Here is a 27,275-nt window from a genome sequence, read left to right as displayed (position 1 = left end):
ACAAGCTTGTTTTCCACTCAGATTTGTTCATGCTGTTGAAAGAAATGTCTTGTAAACATGACTAGGGCTGTTGCTAGTAGAACCTTCCTGTAAACACCTTACTTATTTTTATTTTTTTAATAAATTTATTTTTATTTATTTTTGGCTGCATTGGGTCTTCATTGCTGCACACGGGCTTTCTCTAGTTGCGGCAAGCAGGGGCTACTCTTCGTTGCAGTGTGCGGGCTTCTCATTGCGGTGGCTTCTCTTGTTGCGGAGCACGGGCTCTAAGCACACGGGCTTCAGTAGTTGTGGCACACAGGCTCAGTGGTTGTGGCTCGTGGGCTCTAGAGCGCAGGCTCAGTAGTTGTGGTGCTTTCTGGTCATTTAGAATGTTTACCTTATGCTTACAGAAAGAGCTCCTTCCTGTTTGAACATATTTGAACACAAATGACCTGTAACCTGTGCTCTAACTTTGAGCATTTACATTGTAATTTTGAGGATGAAGAGCCCTGGGGTTTAGTCAGCATTTTATATTTGGCTACATTTGTAGTTTGGGTTTTGGCTCCACTGAATCATCTGTCTCTGGATTTTGAGCAGCTTCTGTTCAAACTCAGCAGGAAGCTCCCAACGATTAACGATCAACTCCTTAATCATAGTTCACTGTGATGCACATCACGTTGACGTGTCATGGCCTTTGAAATTTGTTTCAAGGAATGTGTCGATTCTTCCTAACTTCAGGTACAGTGCTTGGCCTAGTATCAGTAATAAAATACAAGTTTTTATGACCTTAGAGCTAAACTTCTTTGTTATCTCTCATAACATACTTTGCTGATGTTGGCAAGAAAATATTGGATTGTGATTATTCCTCCAACAATGAACATGTGCTTCTCTAATATATAATCTATGCCTCTTTTGTACTTTGACTTTTTGTTTTAATGCTGTAGCATAAAGTAATCTTTTTTTATTGAGATGATGATTTTATGGATATATATATATATATCCCTACAGATATGCCTTGGAGATATTGCAGGTTCGGTTCCAGACTACCACAATAAACCAAATATCACAGTAAAGCAAGTCATGCAAAATTTTTCGTTTCCCAGTTCATGTAAAAGTTATGTTTACACTATACCGTGGTCTAATAAGTGTGCAATAGCATTGTGTCTGAAAAAAATGTACATACCATCATTATTACTTTATCACTAAAAAATGCTAACTATCATCTGAGCCTTCAGCATGTTGTCTTTTGGCTGTTGGAGGGTTTGAAATATCACGAGAATTAACAAAATGTGCCACAGAGACACGAAGTGAGCAAATACTGTTGGAAAAATGACGCCAACAGACTTACTTGATGTAGAGTTGCCACAAACCTTCAATTTTTTATTTAAACATCTTTATTGGAGTATAATTGCTTTACAATGGTGTGTTAGTTTCTGCTGTATAACAAAGTGAATCAGTTATACATATACATATGTCATCATATCTCTTCCCTCTTGCGTCTCCCTCCCTCCCACACTCCCTATCCCACCCCTCTAGGTGGTCACAAAGCACCGAGCTGATCTCCCTGTGCTATGCGGCTGTTTCCCACTAGCTATCTATTTTACGTTTGGTAGTGTATATATGTCCATGCCACTCTCTCACTTTGTCCCAGCTTACCCTTCCCCCTCCCTGTATCCTCAAGTCCATTCTCTAGTAGGTCTGTGTCTTTATTCCTGTCTTGCCCCTAGGTTCTTCATGACTTTTTTTTTTTTTTTGATTCCATATATGTGTTAGCATACGGTATTTGTTTTTCTCTTTCTGACTTACTTCACTCTGTATGACAGACTCTAGGTCCATCCACCTCACTACAAATAACTCAATTTTGTTTCTTTTTATGGCTGAGTAATACTCCATTGTATATATATGCCACATCTTCTTTATCCATTCATCTGTTGATGGACACTTAGGTTCAAACCTTCAATTCGTTAAAAAAGAAAAAGAAAATGCAGTATCTGCTGAGCACAATAAAGCAAAGCACAGTAAAATGAGGTCTGCCTGTATTAGAGAGAGAGAGTAGACTTGAAATATGTGCAGTTTACTGTATGTCGATTATACCTCAGTCAAGCTGTTTTTAAAAAGCATTGTAAATCATCAATAGGTGAATGGATAAAACAATACGTGGTATATATATATAATAATAATATAATTATATATATAATTTTATATATATATATATATATATATATATATATATATATAATTCAGCCTAAAGAAGGAAGGAAATTCTGATACATCTACAGCACGTAGTCAGCTCTTATACTCATCTGGTGCCGGGGTTTTACGTCCGCTGCCCAGGGGATGATGCTGGATCCCCTGGCTCTGGTGGCCAGGGAGGCTTGCATTCCTAGGTCCCTGGAAACTAACAATTCTGGGGACAGTCCTTGACAAGTTAACACCCCTAGGGCATGGCACAGAGCAGACTGAAACACACCCTTGTTTTTCTGTGAAAGAGGCCTATTTACTTGTCCTGGAGCTTTGGCCTGAGGGGCAGTTTCAGGTTTGACTCACAACTAGAGGCTGGTGGAAGTGCACTCAGAGAACATAGGCTGGTGGACACCATCTCTGCATCCTCCCTTTGCCTCACTACAGCATTTTGGTATCTCCCAGAAAGTAACTTATACACTTGTCTGGAGCCCTGATTTTTCAACTGCTTCCCACAGGACACCTCCAAATTGCCAGGCTCTGGTGGACAGGGAGGCTTACGCTTACAGTCCCACAGGGCTCCATTTATTTGCCTACTTTAAAAACTGCTGCCTGAGGGTCTGGCTTCTAATCATCCTGAATCTAGGTGCTGACTGAGATCCTCCCCTTTGAGACACTGACAGGTCTGGGCATAGCCTCAACTACTGGCAGCGATTAAAAAATAAAATAAGGGCTTCCCTGGTGACGCAGTGGTTGAGGGTCCACCTGACGGTGCAGGGGACACGGCTTTGTGCCCCGGTCAGGGAGGATCCCGCGTGCCGCAGAGTGGCTGGGCCCATGAGCCATGGCCGCTGGCCCTGCGTGTCCAGAGCCTGTGCTCCGCGGCGGGAGAGGCCGTGGCAGTGAGAGGCCCACGTACCGCAATAAAAAATAAAATAAAATAAATAAAATAAGCTGCTTGGACAATCACAAAGGTTTGAGAGACAACCCAGAGCTAGGGCAGGGTTAAATAACAAGGCTTCATCTGCTACATGAGGCCCCTTATTTAAGAGTGGGACAGATGGCTGCTTTATCTACTGCATAGAAACCAACACAGAGAGTCAAGCAAAATGAAGAAACAGAGGACTATGTTCCAAATGAAAGAAAAAGATAAACCTCAGGGGAAAAAACCCTTACTGTAACAGAGAAAAGTAATTTACCTGATAAAGGGTCCAAAGTAATGGTCATAAATATGCTCCCGAACTTGGGAGAAAAATGGATGACACAGCGAGAACTTCAACAAAGAGATAGGAAATATAATAAAGTACCAAATAGAAGTCAGAGAGCTGAAGAATACAATAATTGTATCAAAAAATACACTAGAGGGATTCAACAGCAGACTAGATGAAACAGAAGGATAAGTGAACTCAAAAGAGGGCACTGGAACTCATCCCATGAGAGCAGCAAAAAGAGAAAAGAATGAAAATAAAAATGAAGATAGCTTAAGTGACTTATGTGAGAACATCAAGTGGACTGACATTTGCATTACAGGGCTCCCAGGAGGAAGAGAGGGGGAAAAAAATAGCGGAGAACTTATTTGAAGAAATAATGGCTGAAAACTTCTCTAACCTGAAGAAGGAAACAGGCATTCAGATCCAGGAAGCCAGAAAATTCCAAATATTAGGAACCCAAAGAAACCCACACTGAGGCACATTATAATCAAAATGTCTAAAGTTAAAGACAAGGAATGAATCTTAAATGTGGCAAGAAAAAAAAACCAACTCATTACATACAAAGGATTCCCTGTGAGAATATTATCAGGAATTTTCCAACCGGAAAGGAATGGCACTATATATTTAAAGTGCTGAAAAGACAAAAAAACAAGAATACACTACCTGGCAAAGTTATCATTCAGAATTGAAGGAGAAATAAAGAGCTTTCCAAACAAGCAAAAGCTAAAGATGTTCATAACCACTAAATTGGCTTTCCAAGAAATAGTAAAGGAAGTTGTTTAAGCAGAAAAGCAAAGGTGCTAATTAAGAACAAGGAAACATCTGAAGCGTAAAGACAAATAAATAGTAAAGGTAGGGGATTAATCACTTTTAAAGTTAGCATGAAGATTAAAAACAACTAGCTACAATAATTAGTTAAGGAATAAACAAGATAAAAATATGTAAAACTGTGACATCAAAAATATAAAACATTGTGGGGGGAATAAAGATGTGGGTTTTTAAATGCGTTCAAACTTAAGTTGCTATCAACCTAAAATAGACTGTTATAAATATAAGTTGTTTTATATAAGCCTTATGGTAATCATAAAGCAAAAACCCATACTAGATAATCAAAAGGTAAAGAAAATGGAATCTAAGCATATTACTACAGAAGGTCATCAAAACACAAAGGAAAAAAAAAAAACACAAAGGAAGAGGGCAAGAGAAGAAAGGAACAGAGAGAAACTAAAACAGCAAGAAAATAATTAACAAGATGGAATAAGTAAATACCTAAAAATAATTACTTTAAATGTAATTAAAGAGGCTTCGTCCTCTGCACTACAAGGCCCCCTCAGGCCATGTGGGTACTAGGGGTGTGGGAGGGAGAGAGGCGGGGGGGAAGAGGAGGAGAGGCAGACAGTGGTGGGGGGACTCTCAGGAACTCTCAGGGATTGGAGGATCAGGGGAGATGTGGCTAGTTTCCCCTGACCACTCAGGCCCCAGGAAGCCTGTTGGGTTTCCAGGCTTGGTCCCCAGCAAGCCTGTTGGGCTTCCAAGCCTGTTCCCCAGCCTTCCAGGGCCCCCTCTGACCAAGTGGGTCCTAGGGGCATAGGAGGGAGGGAGCAGGGAACAAGAGGAGAGGTGAATGGGGAGGGACCCTCTAGGATCAGAGGATTGCAGGAACTCATGTAGCATTTCCCCCACCCACTTGGGCCCAGGGAGCCTGCTGGGCTCCCAGACCTGGTCCTCTGGCCTGAGGCCAAAGGCACTGCTGGGTCCCTCCAGTCTGCTCTGGGCCTAAGCCCCGCCCCCTAGAGCCTTTTTGACCCCACCCACTGTCTAAATCTCGCCCCTGCCTAAGCCCAGCTCCCCATAGCCAAGGCCTTTTTCTGGGTTTTTTTCCCCTCTTTTTTGCTATTGTGGTTCTGTCTTAACTTTCAGTTGTTGTTTCATCTATGTTTTTATTTTTTCTAACATATCCATTAGTTTTCTAATCTTATTTTATTTTTCATTCTTTGTTGTTGTTCTGCTCCTTTCTCTTTTTTTTTTTTTTGCGCCACCCCTGCATGGCTTGTGGGATCTTGGGTCACAAGCCAGTGGTCAGGCCTGAGCTCCTGTGGTGGGAGCTCTGAATTCGAACCACTGGACTAACAGAGAAACTGAGACCCGAGGGAGTATTCATCGGAGTGAGCTCTCCCGAAGGTCCTCATCTCAGCACCAAGACCCAGCTCTACCCAACAGCCTACAAACTCTAGTGCTGGAAGCCTCAGGCCAAACAACCAGTAAGACAGGAACACAATTCCATCAAAAAAAAAAAAAAAATGAGATGACAAAAATATATGTTACAGATAGAGAAGCAAGGTAAAAACCTACAAGACCAAATAAATGAAGAGGAACTAGGCAACCTACCTGAAGAAGAATTCAGAGTAATGATAGTAAAGATGATCCAGAATCTCAGAAATAGAATGCAGGCGTGGATTGAGAAAATACAAGAAATGTTTAATGAAGATCTAGAAGAACTAAAGAACAAACAAACAGAGATGAACAACACAATAACTGAAATGAACAATACACTAGAAGGATTCAATAACAGAATAACGGAGGCAGAAGAACAAACAAGTGAGCTGGAAGACAGAATGGTGGAAATAACTGCCAAGGTACAGAATAAAGAAAAAAGAATGAAAAGAATTGAAAACAATCTCAGAGACCTCTGGGACAACACTAAATGCACCAACATTCGAATTATAGGGGTCCCAGAAGAAGAAGAGAAAAAGAAAGAGTCTGAGAAAATATTTGAAGAGATTATAGTCAAAGATTTCCCTAACATGGGAAAGGAAATACCCACCCAAGACCAGGAAGCACAGAGAGTCCCATACAGGATAAACCCTAGGAGAAACACACCAAGACACATATCAATCAAACTAACAAAAATTAAATTCAAACAAAAAATATTAAAACCAGCAAGAGAAAAGAAAAAAATAACATATAAGGGAATCCCCATAAAGTTATCAGCTGATTTTTTCAGCAGAAACTCTGCAGGCAGGAAGGGAGTGGCAGGATATAGTTAAAGTGATGAAAGAGAAAAATGTACAATCAAGATTGCCCAGCAAGGATCTCATTCAGATTAGATGGAGAAATCAAAAGCCTTACAGACAAGCAAAAGCTAAGAGAATACAGCACCATGAAACCAACTCTACAACAAACGCTAAAGGAACTTCTCTAAGCGGGAAACACAAGAGAAGAAAATGACTCACAAAAACAAACCCAAAACAATTAAGAAAATGGTAATAGGAACATACATAAAGATAATTACCTTGAATGTAAATGGATTAAATGCTCCAACCAAAAGACAAAGACTGGCTGAATGGATACAAAAACAAGACCCATATATATGCTGTCTACAAGAGACTCACTTCAGACCTAGGGACACATACAGACTGAAAGTGAAGGGTTGGAAAAAGATATTCCATGCAAATGGAAATCAGAAGAAAGCTGGAGTAGCAGTACTGGTATCAGATAAAATAGACTTTACAATAAAGACTGTTACAAGAGATAAGGAAGGACACTACATAATGATCAAGAGATCAATCCAAGAAGAAAACATGACAATTATAAATATTTATGCACCCAACATAGGAGCACATCAATACATAAGGCAAATGCTAACAACCATAAAAGGGGAAATTGACAGTAACACAATAACAGTAGGGGACCTTAACACCCCACTTACACCAATGGACAGATCATCCAAACAGAAAATAAATAAGGAAACACAAGCTTTAAGTGACACAATAGACCAGATAGATATAATTGATATTTATAGGACATTCCACCTGAAGGTGGCAGAACACACTTTCTTCTCAAGTGCACACGGAACATTCTCCAGGATAGATCACATCTTGGGTCACAAATCAAGACTCAGAAAACTAAAGAAAACTGAAATCATATCAAGCATGTTTTCTGACCACAATGCTATGAGGTTAGAGATCAATTACAGGAAAAAAAAACTGTAAAAAACACAAAAACATGGAGGCTAGATAGTGTACTACTAAATAACCAAAAGATCACTGAAGAAATCACAGAGGAAATTAAAAAAATACATAAAGACAACTGAAAATGAAAACATGATGATCCAAAACCTATGGCATGCAGCAAAAGCAGTTCTAAGAGGGAAGTTTACAGCAATAAAATCTTACCTCAGGAAACAAGAAAAATCTCAAATAAACAACCTAACCTTACACCTAAAGCAACTAGAGAAAGAAGAACAAACAAAGCTCAAAGTCAGTAGAAGGAAAGAAATCATAAAGATCAGAGCATAAGTAAATGAAATAGAGATGGAAAAAATGACAGAAAAGATCAATGAAATTAAAGCTGGTTCTTTGAAAAGATACAGCTGATAAACCTTTAGCGAGATTCATCAAGAAAAAAAGGGAGAGGGCTCAAATCAATAAAATTAGAAATGAAAAACAAGAAGTTACAATGGACACCACAGAAAAACAAAGGATCATAGGAGACTACTATAAGCAAGTATATGTCAAAAAATGGACAACCTAGAAGAAATGGGCAAATTCTTAGAGAGGTAAAATCTCCCAAGACTGAACCAGGAAGAAACAGAAAATATGAACAGACCAATCACAAGTATTGAAATTGACACTGTGATTAAAAAAACTCCGAACAAACAAAAGTTCAGGACCAGATGACTTCACAGGTAAATTCTCAAACATTTAGAGAAGAGTTAACACCTATCCTTCTGAAACTACTCCAAAAAACTGCACAGGAATGAACACTCCCAAACTCATTCTATGAGGCCACCATCATGCGGATACCAAAACCAGATAAAGATACCACAAAATAAAATTACAGGCCAATATCACTGACGAATATAGATGCAAAAATCCTCAAGAAAATACTAGCAAAGAGAATCCAACAATAAAGTAAAAAGATCATACACCACGATTGAGTGGGATTTATCCCAGGAATGCAAGGATTTTTCAGTATCCACAAATAAATCAGTGTGATACATCACATCAACAAATTAAACAATAAAAACCATATGATCATCTCAATAGATGCAGAAAAAGCTTTTGACAAAATTCAACACCCATGTATGATAAAAACTCTCCAGATAGTGGGCATAGAAGGAACCTAGCTCGACAAAGGCCAGACGTGACAAACCCACAGCTAACATCATACTCAATGGTGAAAAGCTGAAAGCATTTCCTCTAAAATCAGGAACAAGAAAAGGATGTCCACTCTCACCACTTTTATTCAACATAGTTTTGGGAGTCCTAGCCACAGCAATGAGAGAAGAAAAACAAATAAAAGGAATCCAAATTGGAAAAGAAAAAGTAAAACTGTCACTGTTTGTAGATGACATGATACTACACATAGAAAGTACTAAAGATACTACCAGGAAACTATTAGTGCTCATCAATGAATTCGGTAAGGTTGCAGGATACAAAATTAATACACAGAACTCTGTTTACATTTCTATACACTAACAATGAAAGATCAGAAAGCAAAATTAAGGAAAAAACTCCATTTACCCTCAAATCAAAAAGAATAAAATACCTAGGAATAAACCTACCTAAGGAGGCAAAAGACCTGTACTCTGAAAACTATAAGACGCTGATGAAAGAATTCGAAAATGACACAAACAAGGGCTTCCCTGGTGGCACAGTGGTTAAGAATCCACCTGCAAATGGAAGGGACACGGGTTCAAACCCTGGACCACAAAGATCCCACATGCCACGGAGCAGCGAATCCCATGTGCCACAACTACTGAGCCTGTGCGCCACAGCTACTGAACCCACATACCTAGAGCCCATGCTCTGCAACAAGAGAAGCCACCACAATGAGAAGCCCTCTCACTGCAATGACAAGTAGCCCCCACTCTCCACAACTAGAGAAAGCCTGCACACAGCAATGAAGACCCAATGCAACCAAAAATAAAATAAATTTATATATATATATATGAAAATGATACAAACAGATGGAAAGATATACCATGTTCCTGGACTGGAAGAATCAATATCATCAAAATGACTATACTATCCAAAGAAATCAACAGATTCAATGCAATACCTATCAAATTACCAATGGCATTTTTCATAGAACTAGAACAAAAAATCTTAACATTTGTATGGAAACACAAAAGACTCCAAATAGCCAAAGCAATCCTGATAAAGAAAAATGAAGCTGAAGGAATAAGGCTACTTCACTTCAAACCATTGTACAAAGGTACAGTAATCAAAACAGTATGGTACTGGCACAGAAACAGAAATATAGATCAATGGCACAGGACAGAAAGCCCAGAAATAAACCCATGCACCTAAGGTCAATTAATCTATGACAAAGGAAGCAAGAATATACAATGGAGAAGAGACAGTCTCTTCAATAAGTGGTGCTGGGAAAACTGGACAGCTACATGTAAAATAATGAAATTAGAACATTCTCTAACACCACACACAAAAATAAACTCAAAATGGATTAAAGACCTAAATGTAAGACCAGATACTATAAAACTCTTAGAGGAAAACATAGGCAGGACACTCTGACATAAATCACAGCAATATCTTTTTGGATCCACCTCCTAGAGTAATGAAAAGGAAAACAAAACTAAATAAATGGAACTAATTAAACTCAAAACTTTTGCACAGCAAAGGAAACCATAAACAAAATGAAAAGACAACCCTCAGAATAGGAGAAAACATTTGCAAACCATGAGACTGATAAGGGATTAATCTCCAAAATATACAAAGAGGTCATGCAGCTCAATATCAAAAAACCAAACAACCAGGACTTCCCTGGTGGTGCAGTGATTAAGAATCTGCCTGCCAATGCATGGGACATGGGTTCAATCCCTGATCCAGGAAGATCTCACATGCCACAGGGCAACTAAGCCCATGTGCCACAACTACTAAGCCTGTGCTCTAGAGCCTGCACAACTACCGAAGCCCACACACCTAGAGCCCATGCTTTGCAACAAGAGAAACCACCGCAATGAGAAGCCTGTGCAATGCAACAAAGAGTAGCCCCTGCTCGCCGCAACTAGAGAAAGTCCACGTGCAGCAACGAAGACCCAACGCAGCCAGAAATAAATAAATAATATATACATATATTTAAAAAAACAACCTAATCAAATAATGGGCAGAAGACCTAAATAGACATTTCTCCAAAGACGACATACAGATGGCCAAGAGGCACATGAAAAGATGTTCAACACGGCTAATTATTAGAGAAACGCAAATCAAACCTACAATGAGAAATCACCTCATACCAGTCAGAACAACCATCAGCAAAAAGTCTACAAACAATAAATACTGGAGAGAGTGTGGAGAAAAGGGAACCCTCCTACACTGTTGGTGGGAATGTAAATTGGTACAGACACTATGGAGAACAGTATGGAGGTTCCTTAAAAAGCTAAAAATAGAACTACCATTTTATCCAGCAATCCCATTCCTGGGCATATATCCAGAGAAAACCATGGTTCGAAAGGATACAAGCATCACAATGTTCATTGCAGTGCTATTTACAGTAGCCAAGACGTGGAAGCAACCTAAATGTCCATTGACAGATGAATGGATAAAGAAGATGTGCTACATATATACAATGGAATATTACTCAGTCATAAAAAAAGAATGAAATAATGCTATTTGCAGCAACATGGATGGATCCAGAGATTATCATACTGAGTGAAGTAAGTCAGGCAAAGAAAGACAAATATCATATGGTATCACTTATATTTCGAATCTAAAAGGATGATACAAATGAACTTATATACAAAACAGAATCAGACTCACAGACTTCGAAAACAAACTTATGGTTACCAAAGGGGAAAGGTTGGGGGGAGGGATAAATTAGGAGTTTGGGATTAACATACACCCACTACTATATAGAAAATAGATAATCAACAAGGACTTACTGTATAGCACAGGCAACTCTACTCAATATTCTGTAATAACCTATATGGAAAAAGAATCTGAAAAAGAATGGATATATGTATATGTATAAATGAACCCACTCTGCTATATACCTGAAACTAACACAACATGGTAAATCAACTATACCCCAATATAAAATAAAAAATAAATTAAAATAAAATAAAACAATCATACACCATGATCAAGCGGGATTAATTCCAGGGATGCAAGGATTGTTCAACATTCACAGAGTAATCAGGGTGATAAATCACATTAACAAATGAAAGATAAAAATCATACGATCATCTCAACAGACACAGAAAAGGCATTTGACAAAATTCAACATCAATTTATGACAAAAACTCTGAGAAGATGGCAGAGTAGAAGGACATGCTCTCACTCCCTCTTGTGGGAACACCAGAATCACAACTAGCTGCTGGACAATCAACAACAGGAAGACACTGGAACTCACCGAAAAAGATAAACCACATCCAAAGACAAAGGAGAAGCCACAATAAGACAGTAGGAGGGGCGCAATCACAGTAAAATCAAATCTCATAACTGTTGGGTGGGTGACTCACAGACTGGAGACCACTTATACCACAGAAGTCCACCCACTGGAGTGAAGATGCTGAGCCCATCAGGCTTCCCAACCTGGGGGTCCAGCAATGGGAGGAGGAATTCCTACAGAATTAGACTTTGAAGGCTAGTGGGATTTGATTGCAGGACTCTGACAGGACTGGGGGAAACCCAGACTCCACTCTTGGAAGGCACACACAAAGTAGTGTGTGCACTGGGACCCAGGGGAAGGAGCAGTGACCCCAGGGGAGACTGAACAAGACTTACCTGCTAGTGTTGGTGAGTCTCCTGCAGAGGCAGGGGGTGGCACTGGCTCACTGTGGGGACAAGGACACTGGCAGAAGTTCTGGGAAGTACTCCTTGGCTTGAGCCCTGCCAGAGTCTGCCACTAGCCCCACCAAAGAGCCCCAGTAGGCTCCAGTGTTGGGTTGCCTCAGGCCTAATAACCAACAGGGAGGGAACCCAGCTCCACCCATTAGCAGTCAAGTGGATTAAAGTTTTACTGAGCTCTGCCCACCAGAGCAACGGTCAGCTCTACCCACCACCAGTCCCTCCCATTAGGCAACTTGCACAAGCCTCTTAGATAGCCTCATCCACCAGAGGGCAGACAGCAGAAGCAAGAAGAACTACAATCCTGCAGCCTGTGGAACAAAAAACACATTCACAGAAAGATAGACAAGATAAAAAGGCAGAGGGCTATGTACCAGATGAGGGAACAAGGTAAAATCCCAGAAAAACAACTAAATGAAGTGGAGATAGGCAACCTTCCACAAAAAGAATTCAGAATAATGATAGTGAAGAGGATCCAGGACCTCGGGAAAAGAATGGAGGCAAAGATCAAGAAGATGCAAGAAATGTTTAACAAAGACCTAGAAGAATTAAAGAACAAACAAACAGAGATGAACAACACAATAACTGAAATGAAAACTACACTAGAAGAAATCAATAGCAGAATAACTGAGGCAGAAGAACGGATAAATGACCTGGAAGACAGTATGGTGGAATTCACTGCTGTGGAATAAAATAAAGAAAAAAAGAATGAAAAGAAATGAAGACAGCCTAAAAGACCTCTGGGACAACATTAAATGCAACAACACTCGCATTAGAGGGGTCCCAGAAGGAGAAAAGAGAGAGAAGAGACCTGAGAAAATTTTTGAAGAGAATATAGTCGAAAACTTCCCTAACATGGGAAAGGAAATAGCCACCCAAGTCCAGGAATTGCAGCAAATCCCATGCAAGATAAATTCAAGCAGAAACATGCCAAGACACATAATAATCAAATTGGCAAAAATTAAAAACAAAGAAAAATTATTGAAAGCAGCAGGGGAAAAACAACAAATAACATACAAGGGAACTCCCATAAGGTTAAAAGCTGATTTCTCAGCAGAAACTCTACAAGCCAGAAGGGAGTGGCATGATAAAGTGATAAAAGGGAAGAACCTACAACCAAGATTACTCTACCTGTCAAGGATCTCATTCAGATTCGATGGAGAAATCAAAAGCTTTACAGACAAGCAAAGGCTAAGAGAATTCAGCACCACCAAACCAGCTCTACAACAAACGCTAAAGGAACTTCTCTAAGTGGGAAAGACAAGAGAAGAAAAGAACCTACAAAAACAAACCCAAAACAATTAAGAAAATGGTCAGGGCTTCCCTGGTGGCGCAGTGGTTGAGAGTCTGCCTACCTATGCAGGGGACATGGGTTCGTGCCCTGGTCTAGGAAGATCCCACGTGCCACGGAGCGGCTAGGCCCGTGAGCCATGGCCACTGAGCCTGCACGTCCAGAGCCTGTGCTCCGCAACGGGAGAGGCCTGCGTACCACAAAAAAAAGAAAGAAAGAAAGAAATTGGTCATAGGAACATACATATTGATAATTACCTTAAAAGTGAATGGATTAAATGCTCCAACCAAAGGACACAGGCTTGCTCAATCGATACAAAAACAAGACCCATATATATGCTGTATACAAGAGACCCACTTCAGCCCCAGGGACACATACAGACTGAAAGTGAGGGGATGGAAAAAGATACTCCATGCAAATGGAAATCAAAAGAAAGCTGGAGTAGCAATACTCATATCAGGTAAAATAGACTTTAAAATAAAGAATGTTACAGGAGACAAGGACACTACATAGTGATCAAGGGATCAATCCAAGAAGAAAATATAACAATTATAAATATATATGCACCCAACACAGGAGCACCTCAATATATATAAGGCAACTGCTAACAGCTATAAAAGAGGAAATCAACAGTAACACAATTATAGTAGAGGACTTTAACACCTCACTTACACCAATGGACAGATCATCCAAAATGAAAATAAATAGGGAAACAGAAGCTTTAAATGACACAACAGACCAGATAAATTTAATTGATATTCATAGGACATTCCATCCAAAAACAGCAGATTACACTTTCTACTCAAGTGCGCACAGAACATTCTCCAGGATAGATCACATCTTGGGTCACAAATCAAGCCTCAGTAAATTTAAGAAAATTGAAATCATATCAAGCATCTTTTCGGACCACAATGCTATGAGAGTAGAAATGAATTACAGGGAAAAAAACGTTAGAAACACAAACACATGGAGGCTAAACAATACGTTACTAAATAATCAAGAAATCACTGAAGAAATCAAAGAGGAAATCAAAAAATACCTAGAGACACATGACAATGAAAACACAACAATCCAAAACCTATGGGATACAGCAAAAGCAGTTCTAAGAGGGAAGTTTACAGCTACACAAGCCTACCTCAAGAAACAAGAAAAATCTCAAACAATTTAACCTTTAACCTAAAGGAACTAGAGAAAGAAGAGCAAACAAAACCCAAAGTTAGCAGAAGGAAAGAAATCATAACGATCAGAGCAGAAATAAATGAAATAGAAACAAAGAAAACAATAACAAAGATCAATAAAACTAAAAGCTGGTTCTTTGACAAGATAAACAAAATTGATAAACCATTAACCAGACTCATCAAGAAAAAGAGGGAGAGGGCTCAAATCAATAAAATTAGAAATGAAAAAGGAGAAGTTACAACAGACGCTGCGGAAATACAAAACATCCTAAGAGACTACTACAAGCAACTCTATGCCAATAAAATGGACAACCTGGAAGAAATGGACAAATTTTTAGAAAGTTATAACCTTTCAAGACTGAACCAGGAAGAAATAGAAAATATGAACAGATCAATCACAAGTAGTGAAATTGAAACTGTGATTATATCTTCCAACAACCAAAAGTCCAGGATTAGATGGCTTCACAGATGAATTCTATCAAACATTTAGAGAAGAGCTAACACCCATCATTCTCGAACTCCCAAAAAATTGCAGAGAAAGGAACACTCCCAAACTCATTCTATGAGGCCACCATCACCCTGATACCAAAACCAGACAAACATACTACAAAAAAAAAAAAGAAAATTACAGACCAATATCACTGATGAATATAGATGCCAAAATCCTCAACAAAATTCTAGCAAACAGAATCCAACAACACATTAAAACGATCATACACCATGATCAAGTGGGATTTATGCCAGGGATGCAAGGATTCTTCAATACATGTGAATCAATCAATATGATATACCATATTAACATATTGAAGAATAAAAACCATATGATCATCTCAATAGATACAGAAAAAGCTTTTGACAAAATTCAACACCCATTTATGATAAAAACTCTCCAGATAGTGGGCACAGAGGGAACCGACCTCAACATAATAAAGGCCATATATGACAAACCCACAGCAAACATCATTCTCAATGATGAAAAACTGAAAGCATTTCCTCTAAGATCAGGAACGAGACAAGGATGTCTACTCTCACCACTATTATTCAACATAGTTTTGGAAGTCCTAGCCCTGGCAATCAGAGAAGAAAAAGAAATAAAAGGAACACAAATTGGAAAAGAAGAAGTGAAACTGTCACTGTCTGCAGATGACCTGATACTATACATAGAAAATCCTAAAGATGCCACCAGAAAACTAATAGAGCTAATCAATAAATTTGGTAAAGTTGCAGGATACAAAATTAATGCACAGAAATCTCTTGAATTCCTATATACTAATGATGAAAAATCTGAGAGAGAAATTAAGGAAACACTCTCATTTACCACTGCAACAAAAAGAATAATATACCTAGGAATAAACCTACCTAGAGAGACAAAAGACCTGTATGCAGAAAACTATAAGACACTGATGAAAGAAATTAAAGATTATACCAACAGATGGAGAGATATACCATGTTCTTGGAGTGGAAGAATCAATATTGTGAAAATGACTATACTACCCAAAGCAATCTACAGATTCAATGCAACCCCTATCAAATTACCAATGGCATTTTTTACAAAACTAGAATAAAAAATCTTAAAATTTGTATGGAGACACAAAAGACTCCGAATAGCCAAAGCAGTCTTGAGGGAACAAAACGGAGCTGGAGGAATAAGACCCCGTGACTTCAGACTATACTACAAAGCTATAGTAATCAAGACAATATGGTACTGGCACAGAAACAGAAACATAGAACAATGGAACAAGATAGAAAGCCCAGAGATAAACCCCACACACCTATGGCCAAGTAATCTATGACAAAGGAGGCAAGGATATACAATGGAGAAAAGACAGTCTCTTCAATAAGTGGTGCTGGGAAAACTGGACAGCTACCTGTAAAAGAATGAAATTAGAACACTCCCTAACACCATACACAAAAATAAACTCACAATGGATTAGAGACCTAAATGTAAGACCAGACACTATAAAACTGTTAAAGGAAAACATAGGCAGAACACTCTTTGACATAAACCACAGCAAGATCTTTTTTGATCCACCTCCTAGAGTAATGGAAATAAAAACAAAAATAAACAAATGGGACCTAAAGAAATGTCAAAGCTTTTGCACAGCAAAGGAAACCATCAACAAGATGAAAAGACAACCCTCAGAATGGGAAAAAATATTTGCAAATGAATCAACGTACAAAGGATTAATCTCCAAAATATATAAACAGCTCATGCAGCTCAATATTAAAAAAACAAACAACCTAATCCCCAAATGGGCAGAACCCCTAAATAGACATTTCTCCAAAGAAGACATACAGATGGCCAAGAAGCACATGAAAAGCTGCTCAACATCACTAATTATTAGAGAAATGAAAATCAAAAGTACAATGAGGTATCACCTCACATCAGTTAGAATGGGCATCCTCAGAAAATGTACCAACAACAAATGCTGGAGAGGGTGTGGAGAAAAGGGAACCCTCTTGCACTGTTGGTGGGAATGTAAATTGATACATCCACTATGGTGAACAGTATGGAGGTTCCTTAAAAAACTAAAAATAGAATTACCATATGATCCAGCAATCCCACTAGTGGGCATATACCCAGAGAAAACCATAATTCAAAAAGACACATGCACCCCAATGTTCACTGCAGCACTATTTACAATAGCCAGGTCATGGAAGCAACCTAAATGCCCATCAACAGACAAATGGATAAAGAAGATGTGGTACATATATACAATGGAATATTACTCAGCCATAAAAGGATCGAAATTGGGTCATTTGTTGAGACGTGGATGGATCTAGAGACTGTCGTACAGAGTGAAGTAAGTCAGAAAGAGAAAAACAAATATCGTATGTTAACGCATATATGTGGAACCTAGAAAAATGGTACAGATGAACTGGTTTGCAGGGCAGAAATTGAGACACAGATACAGAGAACAAACATATGGACACCAAGGGGGGAAAGCTGCACGGGGGTGGTGGTGGTGGTGGTGTGCTGAATTGGGTGATTGAGATTGATGTGTATAAAATTGATGACTAATAAGAACCTGCTGTATAAAAATAAAATAAAATTCAAAAAAAAAGATTACTGAAACACAAAACCACCAAAAAAAAAAAAAAAAAACTCTCAACAAAGTGGGTATAGAGGGAACAGAACTCGTATCAACTCATGATAAAAGCCATATATGACAAGCCCACAGCTGTCATCATACCTAAGGGTGAAAAGCTGAAAGCGTTTCCTCTAAGATCAGGAACAAGGCAAGTATGCCCACTTTGACTACCTATATTCAACACAGCATTGGATTTTCTAGACAGAGCAATTAGGCAAGAAAAAGAAATAAAATGCATTCCAATTGAAAAGGAAAATGTAAAATGATCAATATTTGCAGATGACACATTATAGCTGATTCACTTTGCTGTACAGCAGAAACTAACACAACATTGTAAAGCAACTATACTCCAATTAAAAAAAAAAAGCAGAGGATCTGAACAGAAATTTTTCCATACATATGAAAAGACATACTGATGGCCAACAGGTACATGAAGAGATGTTTAACATCACTTATCATCAGGGAAGTGCAAATCAGAACCACACCTGTTAGAATAGCTATATCAAGAGGACAAGAAATAACAACTGTTGGCAACAATGTGGAAAAAAAGGGAACATTTGTGCACTGTTGGTGGGAATGTAAACTGCTACAGCCACTATGGAAAAAGAGTTTTTGAGGTTACTCAGAAAACTTAAAAATAGAACTGCCATATGATCTAGCAATTTCACTTCTGGGTATTTATCCAAAGGAAACAAAAACACTCAAAAAATACCTACACCGTCATGTTTTTTGCAGCATTATTTAAAAATAGTGAAGACATGGAAACCACCTCAGTGTTCATCGATGGACAAATGGATAAAGAAAATCTGGAATATTATTCAGCCATAAAAAGGAATGAAATCTTGCCATTTACAACAACATGGAGAGATCTTGAAAGCGTTATGCTAAATGAAATGTCAGACAAAGAAAGACAAATACCATATGAAAATATAATATGATCTCACTTTTATGTAGAATCTAAAAAACACCCCCCAGAAAACAAAAAACTGACCTCATAGATACAGAGAAGAGATTGGTGTTTGCCAGAGGCTGGAGATGGAGAGTGGGCAAAATGGATAAAGGAGGTTAAAAGGTACAAACTTCCAGATATGAACTAAATAAGTCATGTAATGTACAGCATGATGACTACAGTTAATAACATTGTATTGCATATTTGAAAGTTGCTGAAAGAGTAAACCTTGCAGGTTTTCATCACACATAAAATTTTTTTAAACTATGTATGGTGACAGATGTTAACTAGACTTATCATGGTGATTGCATATACAAATATGGAATCATTATGTTGTATACCTGAAAGTAACAATGTGTCAATTATACTTCAATAAAAATAAAAACAAAATGTGGTGTACTTATAATGTAATATTATTCAACCTTAAAAAGAAGAAAATGATGACACATGCTACAAGGATGAACCTTAAAGAACTATGGTAGGGCTTCCCTGGTGGCACAGTGGTTGAGAGTCTGCCTGCCGATGCAAGGGACACGGGTTCGTGCCCCGGTCCGGGAGGATTCCACATGCCGCGGAGCGGCTGGGCCCGTGAGCCATGGCCGCTGAGCCTGCGCGTCCGGAGCCTGTGCTCCGCAACGGGAGAGGCCACAACAGTGAGAGGCCCGCGTACCACAAAAAAAAAAAAAAAAAAAAAGAACTATGGTAAGTGAAATAAGTTAGTCAAAAAAGAGCAAATATTATATGATTCTATTTACATGAAGTCCCTAGAATACTCAAATTCACAGAGATGGACAGTAGAACAGTGGCTACCAGAGGCTGGAAGGAGTAGAGAATGGGAGTATATTGTTTAATGGATAAAGTTTCAGTTTGGGATGATGAAAAGTTCTGAGATAGATGGTGATCATTTTGACACAATTTGAATGTACCTAATGCCACTGAACTGTACACTTAAAAATGGTTAAAATGGCCAATTTTTTCAACTCATTTCATTCCAACAATGTACCTAACTCAGTTGAAGGGACCATTGGAATAGAGATGCCCATATTTGCAGGCATATGTAAGCAATGACAACTACATCAGGACTGCAGCCAGGCCAACGAGGATCAACAGACACTGCTGACGGTAAGAGATCTCAAACTGGGAATGAATGTGCATCTTAGAATGAATGAAATATGATTTTTTAAAGTTCACTGGTTAATATGTCTTGTGTGAAAGACCTGTTAACCGCCAACTATTTCACATATTCCTGCAAGACCTGGCTCAGTTTCTTTCGTCCAGTGTGCATTTAATTCACGTCAGTCAAATGAAAAAACTGACAATTTGTTAACATTCCAAGGACAAAATCTTATACTAACAGCTTCACTTTACCTAAAATTTTGATTAGTTTTTCAATTCAGTACCACAAAGAGTTACTGACAGCTTCAGGATATGTGTTTCTGCCTTTAATTTCTGATGCTTAATACTAGATAAATACAGTATACATTCTGTTATTTTTATTTTTTTTAATTAATTTATTTATTTTGCGGTACGCGGGCCTCTCACTGTTGCGGCCTCTCCCGTCGCGGAGCACAGGCTCCGGACGCGCAGGCCCAGAGGCCATGGCTCACGGGCCCAGCTGCTCTGCGGCATGTGGGATCTTCCCGGACGGGGGCACGAGCCCGTGTCTCCTGCATCGGCAGGCGGACTCTCAACCACTGCGCCACCAGGGAAGCCCCATTCTGTTATTTTTTGAAGAAATCAGCCTCTCTACAATAACACAGAGTGGTAAGTGGCTAGAGAAAGCAAGATAAACTTTTAAAAACGTAATTGATTCTTAATGACGTATTTGGCTAACACTGGAATCTTTTTCAAATACACGTTAACTGCTTTTTCAAAGAGCCCTTATGAAGTTTCCAAAGTTAGACTTACAGGATCCACTTTTCCCTTCCTTAACGTGTATCACAAAGTCCCTTTGTCTTGCCTTGATGTCATGTGATCTTCTCTGCAGACACAAGACAACACTCAGAAGGGATCTTAGGTCATAATCGTCAATAAAATAAGTTCTGTCACTTTGATGTGGTAAGAAACCAGTCTGTGGTGGTTGCCCAAGTATATGATCACTCCTCTCCATTCTTCCCACCATGCAGTTCTTAGAAGCAATCTCAGAGTACTGTGACATTGAGTTTGTAGTCTTTCTGTCCCACAGCAAACCATGGAACAGGCTGACCTACTTTTTGTCACCCAAAGTCGTGCAGAGTACTACGGTCAAGAGTGCCGTTCTTAAAAAAAAAAAAAAAAAAAAGAGTGCCGTTCTTGGGCTTCCCTGGTGGCGCAGTGGTTGAGAGTCCGCCTGCCGATGCAGGGGACATGGGTTCGTGCCCCGGTCCGGGAGGATCCCGCGTGTCGCGGAGCGGCTGGGCCCGTGAGCCATGGCCGCTGGGCCTGCGCGTCCGGAGCCTGTGCTCCGCAACGGGAGAGGCCCAACAGTGAGAGGCCCGCGTACCGCAAAAAAAAGAAAAGAGAAGAGTGCCGTTCTTTTGCTCACACAGGCTGATGTGCCTCATATGGGTGTTTCTGACCCTGTGGAGACCATTAATGATGGCCTCCAGATTGGGTTCTCTTGTTTCCTGGTAAATATCAGAGTCAGAGTTTCCACCTGGTGTCTCTCATGAGCAGCGCCCCAACTGTGAGTGGTTCTTCAGCCCTGCTCCTGGCTCTGCTGTGGACAGTCCCCACAGCCACTGCCTAGAGCTTTACTTTCCATGAGAAGATGGCACTCCCCGTCCTCAGGCACCAGGAAGGAGGCTGACTTCACTGTCCCCCAAGAAACAACCACCACACAATACTGTCCGAGTGTATCCAGCTTTCCTGAAAGATTTGGAAGAAACTCAAAGGAATTCAATCTATAAGTGGTGTAATTCTAACTTTGCATCCAGGAAGTTAAAATTCTCTCAAAGCACTCCCCAAGTCCTAATTTGGATCTCTTGCACCTCATATTGCCTCTGCCTTTTGTCCAAAATAACCAGGCCCCCTATCTGTACGGATTGGTTTTTACTCCAGTATCCCCTGCCCTCCACTTGCATTTTCCAGAGTCTCAATCTGGAATCACAAGTCAGTGTGTGTGATTCACGGGGTTCGTGGCTCAGCAGGACTTCAGTGAAGGCAATTATCACCTCCAACCCTTCAGAATAGACTCTCCAGTTTTCATTTTCAGACAGTCCACTCTCCTCTCTCAGCAGTCCAGCACAGAACAACATGGAGAAATAATAGTTCTGAGACAATAGAGTATAAATCCCAAAGGAGGAAGAGAATCCATCTCCCAGCTGACTCATTCTTTGCAAGGTAACTTCCTCTCAAGATATAGCCAATAGCTCACGATTACACAAAGCAGCTTTAGTTCTTTTCCTTTGATCCTTGCTTTCCAAAATGGGCATAATTCATTTAGGATAATGTCCTCCACCTGAAAACCTCAAAGTCCAAACTTTCAGATTTTGACCATAAAAATGTGATTACATTTTTAGTGCAATATCTTTATGCTTTCTGAAGATGTGTTTGTGGGCAGAGATAAAGGAAGATTATTTTATTATTCTAGTTATACATGATTTGAACAGACCATATTACTGTACTTCGAAGTTTTTGATACTGTCCTGTTAGGATACAAAGAGAAAAAAGAGAAAAGGGATGTTTGTGAAACTTCTATAAAGATGTAATTGTATACTGTATACAGGGTGTATATTTTCTATGCAATTATGTAAATTATACATAAGTTACATATATAACCATTATATATATTTGTGTGTAAGTATTTATTTGTGTGTATATATATATATATAATATTGTAGAGCTGTTCAAGAATGTAGGCCCTTTGTAAATCAAAGTATACAGACCTGGGGTAGATAGACCCTGAAGTCTGTATAATTCAATGATTCCTGAAAGAATAATGTAGGAACCCTAATTTCTAGGGAACACCAGCTTTCCTGAGCTTATGTTTCAAACTGTGTATGAGTGTGAGCCTTCCACTCAGTAGCCGAGCCCTCCGAGGTGGTTTCCGTGACTGGTATAAGATGACTGCTTTGTGTGTGGTCTCTGTGTGAGCTCTGGGCTGCTGCCCTGTTTGGGCTTGTCTAGAGGACAGGTGAGAAGGATGGGCCAGGATTCTGTCTGAATCATAGAAGAGACCACAGAAGGAAGATAATTACCCTCTTGGAGATTGGAGAGAGGGACAACTATGCTTTGGAAAGAAAGTACATGAAAAATGATATCGCCTCCAAGCCCTAGGGAGGGGAATTTTTTTTTTAAACATCTTTATTGGAGTATAATTGCTTTACAATGTTGTGTTAGTTTCTGCTTTATAACAGAGTGAATCAGCTATACGTATACATATATCCCCACATCCCCTTAGGGAGGGGAAATTTTAAATACAGAAGAGAATCAACTGCTCAGTTTCAGGAACCTCAAAGTGTTGGTTCAGGTCCTTTGAGCTGCTGACACTAAAATGGAATTGTACATGCAAGACAATCATTATTGGGGAAGTTGCCTGTGAAGAATAAAGGGGACGGGGGTGCTTTCAAACAGCAATCTAGGTCCTATTGTCAAAGGGAGAGAGAAGGAAGGATTATGTAGGAAGAGCGTCAGCCCACAGTACGGTTCTGAGAAACTTTTGGCAAGGATGATGGGGAGTCAAAGTTGCCTGATGGAGGAGTCCCGTACTTGGAAGGAATTTGTGGGCACACATACCCCCACTGTGTGCAGCCCACAGGTTGGAGCAGCCTTGGAGAAGTGCAGCTTCGACATTCACGAGGCAGCATCTGGGGCTGCCGGCAACCATGCTTCCCGGCAGCTTCTCTTAACAGGTGATCTGAGTGGGGTGCTCCTTGGCCAATACATAGCCACTTCTCAAACTTGTTCAGGAAGCGAGCTTCCAAGGTTCCTGTGGGCCTCTCTTCCTGAGAGGAAACTTAAAGGAGAAGATTGGCGGGATGAATTAGACCCCCTTTGGTCCATCTCAGCAATGGACCTCGTACTCACTCAGTCCTTTATCTACAGTCTACTCTAAATTTCCTTCACCTTCATCTATCTACCAAGGACCTCAGAGTCCTTGGTGTCTTATTGGTGATGTGACACAAACCTTCACTTTCTAGGGTCTGCACTTCTGGTAATCAGACCCTTCTTATGTTGGTTCATGTTACAATGAAGGAAGGGAAGCACCCAGTCTCTATACATATTTCTACCTGCCCCTATTGTGTAAAGCAGCCTTGACTCTTTCTAATGATCAGGGTCAACACTCCTGCTAAGATGATGACTCCTCTTCTCACCTACTGTCCTTGAACTCGAGTAGTTCAGAGGGTCTTCAGAGGGTCTTGGTGACTGGTATAGATTATAGGCTTTTTCTCCCAAAAAGAGTCCATCCCTAATAGGAACCAGAACCTCCAGCCCCGCAGGACCCAGAGCTGTGAGGATGCAAGCACAAAGTCCCCCTTTGGGACTGGTCATTTCTGTCAGTGCAACTCCTCCAAGAAACAGAAACAATTCAAGATTAGATATCTATAAGCTTTGTTGGGGGAAATGCCTGTGACGGATAAAGGGGAAGGAAGCAGACTGGGTAGGGAGAGCCTTTGGACCACAAAGCAGGTCTGACATCTTTGAAGAGAGAGAGGGCAACGGAAGTGTTCTGTGCCTTGATATCCATTCATCAAACCTGACAGAATGATACATGTAAGAATGAGCCGTTTACTATATATCAATTATACCTCAATAAAAATATTTTAAAATATGAGATCTAATCGTAAAGAAACTTTTCAGATGGTAGAAGATAAATAAATTCCTATATAATCTGGGTATAGGGAAAGACTTTCTATGAATGACTCAAAACCCATGCGCCATAAAAGACTGATACATTTAACTACATAAATATAAAAAGCTTTGCATAGAAAAAGTAGACGAAAAGCAAGGTAAAAAAATAAATTGGCAGGAAATAGTTGCAACAGATATCACAATTAAAGGACTAATATCCATAATATATAAATTTTTAAATAGAAGGAAAAGAGACCAAACATTTTATAGAAAGATAAAAGACACAAACAGAAAAATCAAATGCTATAAAAATGGCCCTTAAATATGTGAAAAGATATTTGACTTCACTCATCAGAAGTATACTAGTTAACAACTCCAGACCTTGATAACACATATGTTGATGAGTCTACGGGGAAACAGACCCTCTCAAATATTTCTGGTGGGAATGTAAAATGGTGTAATCTGTTTGAGAGAGGAATTTGACAGTATCGAACAAAATTACATATACATTTATCTTTTGATGTAACAATTTTCACTATTAGGAATTTGCCCTGAAGTTATATACCCAATAATTTGAAAATACAAATGTACAAAGTTATTTAGTACCGTATTATTTATAATTGCAAATTACTATGTAAGTGGCCAAATATAGGAGATGTTTGTACTGTGGTACATCAACACAAGGAATATTCTGCAGCTGTAAAAAGGAATGAGGAAGACCTCCCTCAACTAATATAGAATGATTTCCAGGATATACAGTCAAGTGAAAAAAGCTATGTACAAAAAGCATATATTGAATACTACCTTTTCTTTGTAAGAAAAAAAGGGAAAGGGAAAAATATATGTATCTAATTTTTTTTTTTAATATAGAAGAAGTAATGAAATTGGCTAGCCTGAAAGGAAAGGCAGAAGAGGAAAAAGACGGAAAGTATATGGGAGAAAGGGACACTTCTCTGAGTGTGTATTTTTGAACAGTTTTGACTGTTGGAAGTATGATAATGTTCCATATGTTCAAAAAATAAAATTAAATAGATGAGGGTGGGGGGAATAAAATAAAGACAAATAGAAATAAATAAACCCCATTGTATTTCAAATGAGTAACATAACCAATGAAGATGGTGAGGAGAACTGATCCAAATGACTTTGAATGCAGTACTTTGACTATGTACCTTTAGGCTAAAGACAAAGGAACTACAAACAGATCTTGAATTATTTCTAGGAAGCTTGTTTTACACAGTGGTTGAGCGTGAAAATCTAAAATTATTTTATGCACACTGTAGGACTGAGCAAATAAGCAACATGAAAAATATGTTGACACTGTTGGCAGCCAGCGTTCCCACTGTGGAAGAAGGGAAATATAAATGTGGAATGAAAAAAGGAAAAGAAGAACCCTCGTGGGGTAAAATTCAAAGTACCAAAGTGAACTCACGGTTTCTAGAATCTGTGTAATTTTAGAAATCATGAATCAAACACTATGTATATATATATTTTCCTTAGCTCAATCCACTGACAGAGTCTGGGAATAATGATACCCCCCAAACCATGAACACACCTAGTGCCCAGATCTTGGCTTCTAAACGTTACTCTCCCCTAAAAGGAATCAGGGCTCCTTGGAGAAGTGGATGAGTCTAGGGCTGGGTTAAGGAAGGCACAACATAAGACTGGAGTATCTTATTGTGCCAGAAAGTAAGAGAGTGCGCAAAGCATAATGGAAGTGTGTTAAAAGGATACGGGAGTCAACTTGAAGGGAGTTATCTCAAACAATTGAGCATTAAAATATATTAGAACAGGGATTTTCCTGGTGATCCAGTGGTTAAGAATTCGCCTTCCAATGCAGGGGATGCAGGTTCGATTCCGGGTCAGGGAACTAAGATCCCACATGCCACAGGGCAAGTAAGCCTACACGCCACAACTACTGAGCCTGCGTGCTGCAACTAGAGCGCCTCCACGCTCTAGAGCCCATGCCCCACAACAAGAGAGAAGCCCGCACGCCGCAACGAAAGATCCCACATGCTGCAACTAAAACCCATTGTAGCCAAATAATATTTTATATATATATATATATATATATATATAAACGGTAAGAGTATAACAAATTGAATAAAATAGGAATCCATAGGTTCATATTCACAAAATAGATCAACAGATGATGGGTAGATGGATGGGTGGATGGACAGACACACAGGCAAGCAGGCAAATGAGAGAGGAGGGAGTACCCTTCCCTACAGTAGAATACCAGCTGATAAATGTGCAGGGAGTGGGAGAGTGGGAAAATCATCATTTTGCAACTATTATGTTAAAGGTTCATCTATGCAGGGATCATCAATGGATTCTAAATATAGGGCAGATTCTAAATACAGGGTAGAAAGTTTGAAGAGGAACTGGATATCTGCAGGATCTTAAAGTGCCCACACAGATTATTTATCGATTGCAAGGGGTAACATATTAACACGGTGGAGAAACCGGACAACACCTTGACACCCGGACCTGGTGATAATTATCACCACCAGTGAGGGGCAAAGAGACATAACTTGCTTCCAGATGCAACATCCTGGGAAGGACACACACTCTCTTACATAATGTTCCAGTCAGACTTGACTATAGTGAGGAGGAAACATCAGGCATTCCCAAATTGAGAAACATTCTGTAATATAAATAGCCTGCATTTAAAAAAAAAAAGTCAATGTTTTGAAAGCTAAAGAAAGGCTGAGCAAGCATTCCAGACTAAAGGAGCCTAAAGAGATTGGACAGCAAAATGTAACACATGATCCTGCACTGGGACAGGAAAAATACTGCATAGAAAAATGCA

At 39.4% G+C, this 27,275-nt stretch overlaps 1 protein-coding gene across 4 annotated transcripts in view; it reads right to left on the bottom strand.

The window, feature by feature from the left end:
* Positions 1-27,275, bottom strand: part of GCNT3 (glucosaminyl (N-acetyl) transferase 3, mucin type) — a 107,230-nt gene that overhangs the window by 20,819 nt on the left and 59,136 nt on the right. The window contains exon 1 of one of the 4 annotated variants that reach the window (XM_073801089.1): positions 12,122-12,247. The exons of the other annotated variants lie outside the window; for them this stretch is intronic. The gene's annotated coding sequence lies outside the window, so the exon portion shown is untranslated. Of the gene's footprint in view, positions 1-12,121; positions 12,248-27,275 lie in introns of those variants that run through there. 4 annotated transcript variants of the gene reach the window in all.

Source organism: Tursiops truncatus, chromosome 2, assembly GCF_011762595.2.
Source record: "Tursiops truncatus isolate mTurTru1 chromosome 2, mTurTru1.mat.Y, whole genome shotgun sequence".
NCBI classification, from domain to species: domain Eukaryota; kingdom Metazoa; phylum Chordata; class Mammalia; order Artiodactyla; family Delphinidae; genus Tursiops; species Tursiops truncatus.
The sequence above is the reverse complement of the archived record's forward strand: the minus strand, read 5'-3'. Positions and strand labels throughout refer to the sequence as shown.